The following is a 14,079-nucleotide window of genomic DNA, read 5'->3' as shown; positions in this document are numbered from 1 at the left end:
ATGTGACCAGGAGTTCCTGCAACTACATTTTTTGTAAAGGTTGTAGCAGCAGGAACATGGATTCAGGTATTCTGTGTTCCCAGCCTGAAAACTCTTAGAATTGGTTTTTTAAAAGATTGTTCTATTGATTTTTTTTAGGGGGGGGGGGAGAAAAAAAAATCAATGCTATAGTGAAACACCTATCAGCTGCCTCTTGCATGCCCCCTACCAGGGACTGAGCCCAGAACCTGGGTATATGACCTCAGCGGGAATCGAACTGGCACAGGACGACCCTCAATGAACTGAGCCACACCAGCCAGGGCTAGAATTGAAATTTGAATTGGCTAAATACTGTGCCAGCTTGAAAGGGAGGGTTTACATGGAGAATAATATACAGGAGATGAAGAATAGGGAGTGACTGTCAATAAATGAATGGAGAGAATTGTGGACTTCAAGGCATAATTCCTATGGTTCCCTGGGGAAAATCCTCAAGGGCCACAGGAATTAAGCTAGACCCTATAAGATTAGATGGGAGAGCACTCCAAGGATGGAACTAGTGTAATTTCAACCCATATTGGGGAAGACATTTTGAAATGAGATGCAAAGCCAGATTAACAGAGGAACTTTTGCTTACTCAAAGGGTAGCATGAAGGCACATGGATATTTGAGAGAAGGAAGGAATGCTTTTAGCTGGAGGAAAAACCCACCTTTAAAAAATAAAGGTGACTCTATTGATAGTGACTATCAATAAACGCATTTATCTTATATAACAAGAAATCTGTAGAAAGCTATTCTGGGTCTGGTATAACAGCTTAATGATGTCAACAAGCTGCCAGGTTTTTTTTCATTATTAGAGACTAGATTTTCATCTTTGTGCTTGTTGTCCTGTGGTTTCAAGATAGCTATGTGGGTATGAATATCACAGCCCGGTCAAAGGCAGAGGGCAAAGGATGGAGTGGAGGGCATAGCATTGACAGCCCAACTACCATTTTCCTTCAGCTCTCTTATCAGCAAAGAGTAAAATTTCCTAGAAGACGCATCAGCCTTTCTTGTACCCCATTGTACAGAACTAAATCACATAGCCACTACTTGTTGCAATGGAGTTTGCTATAGTTCTAATGTCTTCTTGTATTAAACATTACTTCTTTTTTTAAAAAAAATATATTTCTTTATTGATTTCAGAGAGGAGGGAAGAGGGAGAGAGAGATAGAAACATCAATGAGAGAGAATCATTGATCGGCTGCCTCCTGCATGCCCCCCACTGGGGATGGAGCCTGCAACCCGGGCATGTGCCCTTGGCCGGAATCGAACCTGGGACCCTTCAGTCCGCAGGCTGACGCTCTATCCACTGAGCCAAACCGGCTAGGGCAAACATTACTTCTTTTTAAAGTACCGTTACTTAGGAAGGAATGAAATGAACTAATATGGCATGTATCTGTTAGTATCCTCTACAGCACTTTCCCACAAGTTGTCTTTTGTTTGTTTCTTTGTTTACATATCCAATATGTCCATAGTAGGTGCTAATTTGTTTTTTCTGAGTGCATGATTAATACCACCGAGAGATGCTTGTATTATTTGGGGAAAATGAAAGAAAGAGCATTTACATACTATTGAGCGTTATCACACTGTGTTAAAAAATTAATAGTCTTTAGATAGTAAATATTTTCTTAATTAACTTTTCTAGTAGCAAAAGAAAACTTAAAAACTTGTAACTTGAACTGACTTCTAGATTTAACTTTAGAGATCACTGAATATAATTACTACCTCCCTAATATGGGAACATGGATAATAGTATGCTATCTTACATTTTTATGAAAAGTTTACAAAATACTTTTAAATACATGTTGTGTCATTTGAGCTTCAAAACAAATTCTGAATAGGTAGGCTATTATCTGTATGTAAGCCCTAGACTTGCCATCAGGCATGTGACCTTGGGTAAGTCATCTGCAAAATGAGAAAAGGAGAGTGGTATGAGTATCATTTGCATTAAAATATAGGAAAACATTTTGCAAACAACAGTATGAGCTGGCCAGTGTGGCTCAATGGTTGAGTATCAGTCTATGAACTGGAAGGTCACAGTTCAATTCTTGGTCAGGGCACATGGCCAGATTGCGGGCTCAATCCCCAGTGTGGGGTGTGCAGGAGGCAGCCAATCAATGATTCTCTCTCATCATTGATGTTTCTATCTTTCTTTCCTTTCCTCTCTGAAATTAATAAAAATATATTTTTAAAATACACACAAAAAACGGTATGAAACAGATGTTGGTAGTAGTTGTTGGTGTTAAAACTGAGCATCCAGGACAGTGAGGTATGTAGAATGTCCAGGATGTCACAGCTATTAAGTGGCAGGGCCGATAACCAAACCCAGGCTCTATAGTAAACTGGAAAAATCTAGGGTTTTGAGTAATAACATATTAGAATGTCTTCATAACTTTGTGTTTTTTGACAGGCAATACCATGTACTTTTTTAGAAACCATGCAATAAATTGGTAGTTATTTTCCTAATTCCAAAATTCGTGCACTGGTAGGGTCCCTAGCAGCTGCCAGCTGCTGGCCGGGGGCTTCCCTCCTCCCAGCTGCCTCCCGCCTCTGGCCAGGGCCTTTCTCCCTTCCCCTAGCCACCTGCTGCCACTGCCACTGGCCAAGGCCTTTCTCTCTTCCCCTGGCCGGCCCCACCCCTTGGTCGAACTCTCGGAAGAACTCCTGGTTGAGGGGACAATTTGCATACTATGCTTTTATTATATAGGACTAGAGGTCTGATGCACAAAATTCATGCAAGGGTAGGCCTTCCTGCCCCTGGCTGCCGGCACCGGCTTCCCTCTGGCCGCTGCCAGGCATCTGGGATCCGGGCTTCCCTCGCAGCCTTGGCTTCGTCCAGAAGCATGTCCAGTCTAACCTATTATGCTTGTCATTTCCTCTTAAATTTTGTAGGTATGAATCCTTAACAGATAAGAATATCTATAATCATGACTTCATTATATGACAGTAATTCCTTGGTAACACTTAATCCCCAGTCCATATTCAAATTTCCCTGATTAATAGTTGGTTTGTTCAAATTGACATCTAAAAAGGGTTTGCACATTGCATTTGATTGTCACTTAAATCAGCGGTCACCAAACTTTTGGACCTCACGGATCACCAGTGGTCCGCGGACCACCAGTTGGAGACCGCTGGAAATGTCTTTTATTTTTGAGGTTCCCTCTCTCCATCCCCCTTTCTCTCTCCTATGCCATTGATTTGTTGGAAGAAAAGGACTTACGTCCTGAAGAATATACTACATGTTAAATTTGGTTAAGTTTTGCTTTTTCATAGTATCGCTTTATATCTTCCTCTATTCCCCAGTTTTCCTGCAAACTTAGAGAGTCAATTAGATTCAGGTTCAGTGTAATTCCACTTCTTAAAAATTGAGATATAATTCACACACAATAAAAATTCACCCTTTCAAAGTGTACAATTCAGTGGATGTTTAGAATATTCATAAACTTTTACAAATATCTGTTTATGTATTGATTGGTTGATGAAAATGTTGTGACCACAGACTCACAACCTAAGCCTGTATTTCCCCAAAAGATGTAATGGTTCAGTAGTTCATTCTTCACAGGACTGTGTAGAATGGAACTACTGTGAATAACAACAATCAACCATACCTGAGGACTGGAGTTGTTGGATCGTAGGACAAATCTATGTTTAACATTTTGAGGACCGCTATACTATTTTCCAGAATGATTACACCCTTTAACATTCCCATCAGCAATATTTGAGAATTCCAATTTCACCACATCTTTGCCAACACTTGGTTGTCTTTTTAATATAGCAAACCTAGTGGGTTTGAAAAGATATCTCATTGTGGTTTTGATTTTTATTTCTTTGATGACTAACTAATGATGTAAATCTTTTCATGCACTTATTGGTCAGTGTACTTTCAATTTAAAATATGTAATTGAGATGATGTAGCTTGTGATAAGTTTATTTACATTAATGTAATAACATGTACGAGAATTTAAGGTTCAGTTTTTCTAAGTTTATTTCATTAGTTTTATAAGAATTCTTAAGTAATTGAAAAGATTTGCCATAAGGTAGTTGAAATAGCTAAAAGGTAAAAAGAGTCTATTCAATTATAATTGCAGTTTAAAATCTAAGGAATTAATGGAAAGCTACTCATAAGTGATACATTTTGACAGATTTGTAAATTGAATAAAAATTAAAGGTAACTTTAAAAGCTAGTGCTAACTTTTTGAATTTGTAATTTTCATAAATCAAGAATTAATTTAACAAACCAAAATGGAAATAAACTTCTAAATATAAGTTTCTGTGTACAAAAAATATTTGTGGGACACAAAAGCTACTTCTGTGAGCTCAAAAGCAACTCACATTATTATTTCTATTAGGATAGCTCTAATAATGCCTCCTCCTTTGCAATGAATCTTTATCATCAGTTCTCTTTTCTGTCTTTCCCATCTCCATCATAAAAATTGACCAGCAGAACTAAGTTATTTTTGGTGTCATTGAAAATAAAAATTTTAAATTACTTATTTTAAAAAAACAAAACTCTAACCACCACTACAACCACTCACAGACTTTTAAAAAAATGGTCCTCAGTATTGGTTTTATATCTCATCAGAAGCTCTGACTTGGTAGAGACTGTGGAGTTTTATTTTAACTTGTGTGGACCAGATTGCTTGGAGCAATATTGGACAAGTTATTTATTTAGTAGAAGTAGTTTCATCACTTCTCGGCCTTTTGGCTAAGATCAAGTGTAGAAGTAGTTTCAAGAATACCAGTGCGATTCACAAGGAATTATACATTGCTTTTACTTTTTATTTTTAAAAAAATATTTATTGTTGACAGTATTACAAATGCTCCTCTTTGTTCCCCCCATTGTCCCTCTCCACCCGTTCCGCCCTGCCCCAGGCCTTCACCACCCTATTGTCTATGTCCATAGGTAATGCATCTATGTATATAAGATCTTTGGTTAATCTCTTCCTGTCCCCCCTCCCCCTTCCCTCTAAGATTTGTCAGTCTCTTCCATGTTTCCATGTCTCTGATCCTATATTATTCATCAGTTTATTTTGTTCATTAGATTTCTTGTTCATTTATTTTGATTTTTAGATTCAGTTGTTGATACATATGTATTTATTGCCATTTTATTGTCCATGTTTTTTATCTCCTCATTCTTTTTCCTCTTTCTTCGTCCTCTTCTTCACCTTCTTCTCTTCTCCTTCTCCTCCTTCAACATAATACTGATTTGGTGGGGATGAACTCCTTTAGCTTTTCCTTGTCTATGAAGCTCTTTATCTGCCCTTCAATTCTAAATAGCTTTGCTGGGTAGAGTAATCTTGGTTTTAGTTCCTTGCTGTTCATCATTTTGAATATTTCTCATCAATCCCTTCTGGCCTGCAAAGTTTCTGTTGAGAAATCAGCTGACAGTCATATGGGTGCTCCCTTGTAGATAACTAACTGCTTTTCTGTTGCTGCTTTTAAGATTCTCTCTTTAACCCTTGGCATTTATTTATGACTAGAGGCCCCAGTTCACAGAATTCATGCTCTGGGGATGGGGGAGATCCCTCAGCTTGGCCTATGCCCTCTTGCAGTCTGGGACCCCTTGCTCCTTATCACTCGCCTGCTTGCTGCTCCCTACCGCTCAGCTCACTGCTCCTTAGTGTTGCTGTGAAGGCTCCTGCCACCACTGCTGCACTCACTAGCCGTGAGCCTGGCTTCTGGCTGAGCTGTGCTCCCCCTGTGGGAGCGCACTGACCACCAGGGGGCAGCTCCTATGTTGAGTGTCTACCCCCTGGTGGTCAGTTCATAGTGACCAGTCATTCCACTGTTCGGTCAATTTGCATATTAGGGTTTACTATATAGGATGTGTGTTGGTGTGGGCCTCTTTAGGTTCCACTTCTTTGGGACTCTCTGTGCTTCCTGGACTTGTAAGTCTATTTCTTTCACAAGGTAAGGGAAATTTTCTGTCATTATTTATTCAAATAGGTTTTCAATATCTTGCTCTCTCTCCCCTCCTTCTGGCATCCCCATAAATGCTTGAAGTTGTCCCAGAGGCTTCTATTTTTTTATTCTTTTTTCTTTTTGCTTCTGATTGGGTGTTTTTTGCTTCCTCGTATTCCAAATTGCTGATTTGATTCTCGGAATCTTCTACTCTACTTTTGAGTCCCTGTAAATTGTTCTTTATTTCAGTTAGTGTATGCTTACTAGTAATTTCTGACTTGTCCTTTTTTGTGTCTTTGAAATTCTCACTAAGATCCTTGAAACTCTTACTAACTCCCTTGAAACTCTCATTAAGTCCCTTGAAGCTCTCGTTAAGATTTTTGAGCAAACTTAAAACCATTGTTTTGACTTTATAGCTGGTAGTTCGCTTACTTCCATTTCTTTCACTTGTGACATGTTTCTTTGTCTCCTCATTTTGGCTGCTTCCCTGTGTTTGTTTCTATTAGGTAGAGCTAGTATGTCTCCTGGAATTGGTAGAGTGGCCTTGTGTAGTAGGTGTCCTGTAGGGTGCAGTGGCTCAGCCTCCAAGTCACCTGGGCTGTGTGCACAGTCTTGATGTAGTTGATTGCTGTTGGTGTTGCTGGGAGGAATTAACCTCCAGGCCAATTGGCTGTGAGCACAGCTGCGACTACAGTGGAACAGCTGCACACGTGCTGTGTAGGAGACATCCCTATGGAGCAGAATTTGCTTCAGTGGAGCTGTGGTGCTCACTGAGTCTGACCCTCGAGTGTGTAGCGTGTGGATGTGTAGAGTTGTAATCTAGTATGGCCTGAAGCTGACCGCTGGGTACACTGGCTCTGGGGTCTCTGGAAGATGCAAAGTCAGCCACTGCCTGGGGCCACTTGGCAGGAGCTACAGAGAGATCTGCAGATGGATGCTACTTATATTGGGCTTGGAAGTCCCCAGGGGAGGCTCAGCTGTGAAGCAAGGCAGGTTGATGCTAGTGCCAGGTCTTGGGCCTTTCATTGATAGGTTTGGGGCATGCTGATGCCAGCTGCTGCTTGTTTGAGAGATTTTAGCAAAGTCTGAAACCTGAGCCTGGACAGGCCATTCATATGTGAAAGCCCTATAAACAATTTGGGTGAGTCTGCAAATTGGATAGGGTAGGGTCTCAGGGAATCACTAGGTCATAGGGAACAGTGTGGGCCAAGGTGATGGAAACTCAGCTATGGCTGCCAGAGCTCTGTGATGGGGGATGTCCCAGTACAGGAACAATGACCCCAGAGAGCACCCTTGCCTGGGAGAAAGCCACCTGGAAGTTCCTGCCCAGATGCCAGACAATCCAGTTCCTCCCCATATGTTCCTGGTTCCCCGCAAGCTGTTACCCCAGTGCTTGAGCTCAGGGAAAGCAGACTGTGTATGTTTGTGTGCCGGCCCTTTAAGAGGAAGTGACTGGGACTCCCGCAGCCTCCATGTCACTCAGCCACAATCCCTGATGGTTTTTATAACCCCAAATTATGGGACTTCTCTTTCCAGCTCTGGAACCCTGGGAGTGGGGTCTGCTGTGCGGCTGGGACCCCTTGCTCCTCACAGGAGGCCTCTGCAGAGACAATCTTCCTCCTGATTAAAAATAATGCCACACGTGGTGTCATACCAGCCTGTTATGCATCTCCACCCCTCCTATTTGTTTCGATGTATTTTCTTCTTTACTTCTCTAGTTGTAGGACTTCCATTTAGCCAGATTTCAGCTGTTCTGAATGTTGGTGGTTCTGTATTTCAGTTGTAATTTTGATGTGGTTGTGGAAAGCAGCAAGTACTGATTACCATCTTTGTTCTCTGCAGATTGTTTTTAAGCAGAAATGATTATTCTAAAGTCAAGCTGCAAGTCACGGGAGAAGGAGGTGTCCCTAATTTGTGGGTTCATGTAGTGTGATCACAGCCCTATGTTTTCTGCTGCTCCACAGCTGTTCTGTTCACTTACACGTTGGTTAAAGGCTAGATTTTTATTTCACACTCATGCTTCCATAAAAGGTGTTTAAGGTATCCAGGATTATTGACCTCAATTGTCTGCAAGTTATGGGGTCAACAAATGGTTCATACTTCACACCTTCAAGGATTTTTCTTTTTTCCCCTCTTAGTTGGAGACTATGTTTCTTCATTTCTTTAACTTTAATTTGAATCATTATTGAGCTTTCTTTTCTTCTTCCAGTCCTTCACCCATCCCTATTCTTCTTTTCTTCACAGAAAAACTAGTCTAAAAATAGGCCCATACAGAACAGTGAATCTTTGTGATTTGAACCCATGTTAGTAGCTTCTTTGAATTTTTGTTCTTTGGGGCAAGATAGTGCTACCAAGATAAGTATTGCCAAGATCAGTGGTGGAGGAAAATTGACAGAAAATGAACAAATGAAAATGTCAAGCTATAACTTTGCCCCAGTAATTATAAGACAACACTAAAAACTGAAATCAAAATTTAATTCAAGCCCTGGCCTGTGTTTCTCAGTGATTAGAGCATCCGCCTGTGCACCGAAGGATTGCAGGTTCGATTCTGGTCAGTGGCACATACCTGGGTTGCAGGTTTGATCCCCGGCCCCCATTGAGGTGTGTATGGGAAGCAGTCAGTCGATGTGTCTCTCACATAGATGTTTCTCTCTTTTTCCCCCTCCCTTCCACTCTCTCTAAAAAATCAATGGAAAAATATCCTTGGGTAAGGATTAACAACAACAAAAAAGTTAATTCAGTATATTTCTGGAGTGATTAAAAGTCATGGCAATATTTGCCCTTGCAGTTAACTTCCTGACCGAGATTTTTGTTTTGTGTTATTTTTTGTTTAAGCGAGACAGCTCATATTTTTTTATTTAGGAAGCATATATTTTTGAGACAAATGGGGAAGTGTATATGCTTCAGCTTATCCAGGGGCTCTGACGATATAGAAGTAAATTCTGTATATACATATGTGAGCAATTCCTGAAATAACAATGACTAAGTGAAGTAATGAAACACTTAGACTTCAGGAGAACCTTAAAGTATGAGATGAGTCGTTTGAACAAAGTAAAACCATGATGTACTTTAAAAATTTGGATTCTCCGTATAAACTACCTAAAACTAGTTAACTGAGCAGTGGTTAAAAAACACAGACCTTGGACCCAGGGTTGGTTGGAGGCCCTGCTCAGGTACTTCTTAGCTGTTGGCCCTTGGACCTGTGTTTAGTCTCTGTTATAGTTTCCTCCTCTGTAAACATGGATGTAATAGTAGCAATTTTCCTGTCAGTTGCTGTGAGGATTATATGAGGCAATGTATGTAAAATAGCTAAAAGAGAACCTGGGTGTTTGTGATTATTAATAATGTTGTGATTATTAATAATAGTTTTCACTGCATATTAGGCATACTTTAGTCATGTTATGAGGTTAAATAGATTTAGGAATTCCCTGGGAAATTAACTGCCATATATAGTCTTTTTCTATAGAAATGTAATCCAGGTTACAAACAATGGATTTACAAATGTGAAGCCTTGGGACATAAAAGCTTACTAGTATATATTAAAATTGGTTAGAGTCCAAAGTATTCAGTATTTGCTAGATTAAAGCCATTAATAGTAGAGTTGTTCCTGGAAGGCATTAAGTTCTGTGCACATAAAAGCTTATGAAAAATGATCAAAACCATTGACTTTATTCATGAGTGAATAGTATGAATACTGGAATATGAAATGAATGTTTCAAGTCTTAGCACTTAAGAATGCCAAGAAAAGACTGTATTGGCTCCAATAGGCAATAATCATAACAGTAACTTTGGGTAGAATTCTGCCTTTGTTTTTTTGCTACCTGCTTACAATTAGTTCTTCCCCACAACTGCTGCAAAAAAACAAAAAAACAAAAAAAAAACAAAAAACACATAATCAGATACATAGCCAATTTCATGATCTCAGAAGCACATATGGGAAGTTTACCTGCTGATTTCTGTTGCTTTGGTAGGTCTTGAATATTAAAGCACTCACATAGTAGGTCCATGATAAGTGCCTGATAAACATTTGTTGCATGGATGAGTTGTAGTGCACAGGATTGATGAGAGCAAGATGCATGAGGGAAGGGGTACAGAATGCCCAAGAAAGACCAATTGTGGTTTACTTAACGAGTAATATGGGTCTAAACTAGGATATTGACAGATGAATATGGGTGGGGGGAGAATACATACAGAAGGAAAAACTAACAAAACCTGGTAACTGTGTAGCTATGGAAAAAATAGTTGTGATCAAAATACCATTTAAAATAATATCACTAGCAGCCTCACTTGTTGAAGAATCCATGTTCTTCATTATCTCTACTAATTTCTAGGATCATTATTGATTCTCTAAATTAAATTAACCTTTACCTAGGTTTCCACCTGAATAAAAGTAAACTAGGCCACAAAAGGTCAGCATACACATTGGCATATCCATGTGTGTGTATGTGTAGAGCTATTACATATTCCCTTACCATTACATATTCCCTTACTATTACATGTTGGGTTGCTTTTGAAGAAACTGGGGAAAAATAATTTTATTATATTCCTTAAGAAAGCATTTTATGCTGTAGTCATACTTTCTGAAAATAAAAATCTAATTCTTTTAATGAGAAGTCCAGAAGCTCATACCTTTGGCTGACTTTTATATCTGTTTTATGGTGTTAGTTATTCTGAATTATTATTGATATAACAGCAATTTTTGAAATTCCTCACATTGTTGCAGTTGTGTTAATAGACACAAATGTAGGCTATTTTATTGATTAAAAGTTAGCACATTGTTCAGCATATAGTCCAAATGAGAGGATTGTCATAATAACTGACTGGAATCAGTTTACTTAGATTTCTAACTGTCTTCTGGTTTCTTTATAACTTGAGATAATTTTTCTTTAACTCAAAAGCTAAATCTAAATTTGCAACAAGTTTAATGTGGTATTTTCTAATTCAGTGTGGCAGTTCTTTATTTCCTGAATTGTTTCTTTTGTAATGATGCATTCTGCTCTTTTCATGTCCACGTCTTTAGATAATTGTCTAATCTTCTCATAACAATCTTTCCTGTTTATAAATATTCCTTCTTTTTGCTGTTTGTTAGTCATTTACTTTTTCCCAGTTCATCTGTTTTTCTGCTTAACAATTTCTTTGTCAAATTTTTACTTTTAGTTTTAATTTAAACTTTTACTACTCTGTGGTTCTCTTTATTTCTGGTCTTTGAAACCATATCTTTTGCTTTCTGTATTGTAATACTAAATGTTTTCATGCTTATGGGTTTATATTCTGTAACCACTTTGTATGAGCATTCAGCGTTTTCTTGAAATGAATAGCACCAGTGATTATATTAATTAACATTCTTAGCTTAGATGGTATGTGTTGCGTAGTTGCAGGATTTTATGCTATCTTTTACTGGTAATGGTGTTTAATATTATATACTGATCCTGATACATTTGTTACATTTGCCCATCTTATTCCTGCTTGTACAGAGCTCTGCCTGTGAATAATTTGTCATGCTGATTCTAAGTAAGCTGATAAATTATTTATTAGGATTTAAAATTTTAATAAACAACAATTAATATAACACAATTGTATTCAAGTACAAATTCATGAGGATTCCAGAGATATCCTATCTAATAATAGACAAAGATTGAAATTAACTGTACCTCCACTACGCTTCCCATTGGCTAATCAGCAAGGTATGCAAATTAACCGCCAACCAAGATAGCGGCTAATTTGCATATGTAGGCGCCAAGCAATGGAGCAAAGCTCACTGGCTCCGGGCAGGAGCAGCGAGCGAAGGCCGGTGTGGTGAGCAAAGAGCGAAGCCAGCCGAACCGGTGAGAGCAGAGAGCTAAGCCACTCGCACCGCTGTGCAGGGTCCGTCCCCAGGAGCCGAGCGGCTGCGAGAGCAGAGAGCAGAGAGCTAAGCCCATCACACTGCCGCGCTGGCTCCGCCCCTGGGACCGGAGTTGCGGGAGAGCAGAGAGCTAAGCCCCTCACACTGCTGCGCCTGCTCCGCTCCAGGGACCTGAGCAAAGAGCAAAGCCCGCCGCAATGGTTCCTACTGGCAAAGAGCAAAGGCCTGGGTTCCAGCCGTCGGAGGAAAACTGGTCCCAGCAGCCAGGGGAAGGGCAGACTGCAAGAAGGCACAGGTTGGGCTGAGGGACCCACCCGAGTGCACAAATTTTTGTGCACCGGGCCTCTAGTTAATTTATAAATGAGAAAGTCAATCTTAAGAACACATAAGGTCATAGCTATCTGGGACACCACTAAAGACAGTATTCCTAGTCACAGGTTGATGCAAATTGCCTGTGCAAGCTGAATAAGACTGTAGAGCACAGGCAGTCTAAACAATTGTTTTCTTCATAGACAGAGTGTATTCTTCTTAAATAGGAGGACTTGCTATCACTTTTGGATAGATTGAAAGGCATATGGTAAAGAATAGGATGATTTTTTTTAGGGTTGTTTTTTTTTTCCTTCTTCGGGTTAGCTGATTTTCATTATCACTGTGGTCTGTTTCAGTGCCTGTATTCCATGATAGTTGTGTGTGGAAGATAATGTGTCATCACCAACTTTGTATAACAGTAAAACATGTTACAGTGTATTTTTTCTTGGTAATTGTTGGTAGATTCACTTTCTCATTGTACTTAAAGTATCCTAGTACCTTTACATTATTGAAATATTTTAGGAATGGCTATAGTCTGAAATATTCTGGTACATTATTCATTCATCTTACAATATTTTAAATACCTGTTATTTTTCAAGCACAGGTAACTATATAAGTTAACTATATGAATTAATTTAAAATGTATACTGGTATTTTTTCTCTTTTGATAAAAGCAGGATTTAATTAGGAAACAAAACACAGCCAAAGGTACCTCATTTCTAAAACCAGTCTATAGCCAGCCACACATGCAAGAGACTGTGCTGTTTGATATAAGTTAGCAATTTCTGAAAGAAGAGAACTATTAAGGTGTCTTAAGACTGATTTCCACCATCAAGGAGCATGATTGATTGCAAAGTTAAAACACATATGTAAACTGTCGCTTCAATAAAATGATATATGTGTAGAATGGCCTTATAATTTATTGTTTAGATTGAAATACTTTTGAGGGCCCTGTTCATAATAGTGAGAAAGCAAATATAAATCAGAAATGTCCCAGGCAAACATAGACACATAGGGTCTCCCTGATACTCACTTGTGATTGGATAGGAACTCTGAGGGGAAAATGAGCAGTGTAGGCCAGAGTGGTCACATAGGCTTCAAAGAAGGCATTAGAACTTCAATGAGGAAAATCATTCTTGTGATTCTTGCCAGGATAGAAATATATTCATTTATAATGAATATACCAGTTTGGATGGTATAGAAATTTGGGTAGAGAGATCCTAGTAGTTGGATTGGGCTGAGAAGTTTGGGTTATGAACTACATGATCTTCAGAAGTTACTTAATCTTAGTGACCCAGTTTGCCATCAACAGCATGGAGATAGCAGTACTTATCTCATAAGGTTGTACAACAATTAACTATGTCCTCCTGGAAAGTACTGTGTTAACTACCTGTGGCACACTGACAAAATTTTAAACCATTGAAAGTGTTTGGCAGTGTGCAGAATGGAATGGGGATGAGAAAGGCAGAAGAGGGGATTTTTAAAGAATTTAGTAAGTGATGAAGTGGAGATGAGAAAAAGGGGCTGAGTAAATTATGACTCTGAGCTTCCAAGCCTGCATGACTGGGAAACCAGGAGAATTTAGCAAAAAAATAGTAAGTCAGAAGGGTTACCTGTTATTTAGGAAGAAAAAGTTCAAATTTAAACATGACAATTTTGAGGGGAGAATAGCCAGTTAGAAATGGTCAGCTGGCAGTTGGAGGAATAAAAGTGGTGCTCATGAAGAATGAGTTTGGGAATGTTCCAAATACGTAGGTAACAGTTGAAGCCTTGGGCATAGATGATGATCTCTCCCAAGGATAGAGTGTAGGGGAAAGAAATGATTGATGAGGGAAACTTGGAAGCCCATATTTGAAGTACAAGAGGAAAAAAACAACTAAAAGGGAGAATCAAAGAAACAGGTATAGTATTTCCCAGAGTCTGTTTTACCAAACATTAAATCTATAGTGTGGTAACAGGGCATATAGGAAAGGAAATTGTTCTGTGGTTAAATTCTACAACTCTGT

At 39.1% G+C, this 14,079-nt stretch overlaps 1 protein-coding gene and 1 pseudogene across 1 annotated transcript in view; both read left to right on the top strand.

Moving 5' to 3' along the window:
* Positions 1 to 14,079, top strand: part of UBL3 (ubiquitin like 3) — a 74,436-nt gene that overhangs the window by 26,718 nt on the left and 33,639 nt on the right. The window lies entirely within an intron of this gene.
* LOC132228830 (U2 spliceosomal RNA) lies at positions 4,704 to 4,856 on the top strand (annotated as a pseudogene).

The sequence above is a fragment of the Myotis daubentonii genome, chromosome 2 (assembly GCF_963259705.1).
Source record: "Myotis daubentonii chromosome 2, mMyoDau2.1, whole genome shotgun sequence".
Classification (NCBI taxonomy): domain Eukaryota; kingdom Metazoa; phylum Chordata; class Mammalia; order Chiroptera; family Vespertilionidae; genus Myotis; species Myotis daubentonii.
Note: the sequence above shows the minus strand (reverse complement) of the source record. Positions and strands in the feature narration are given on the sequence as shown.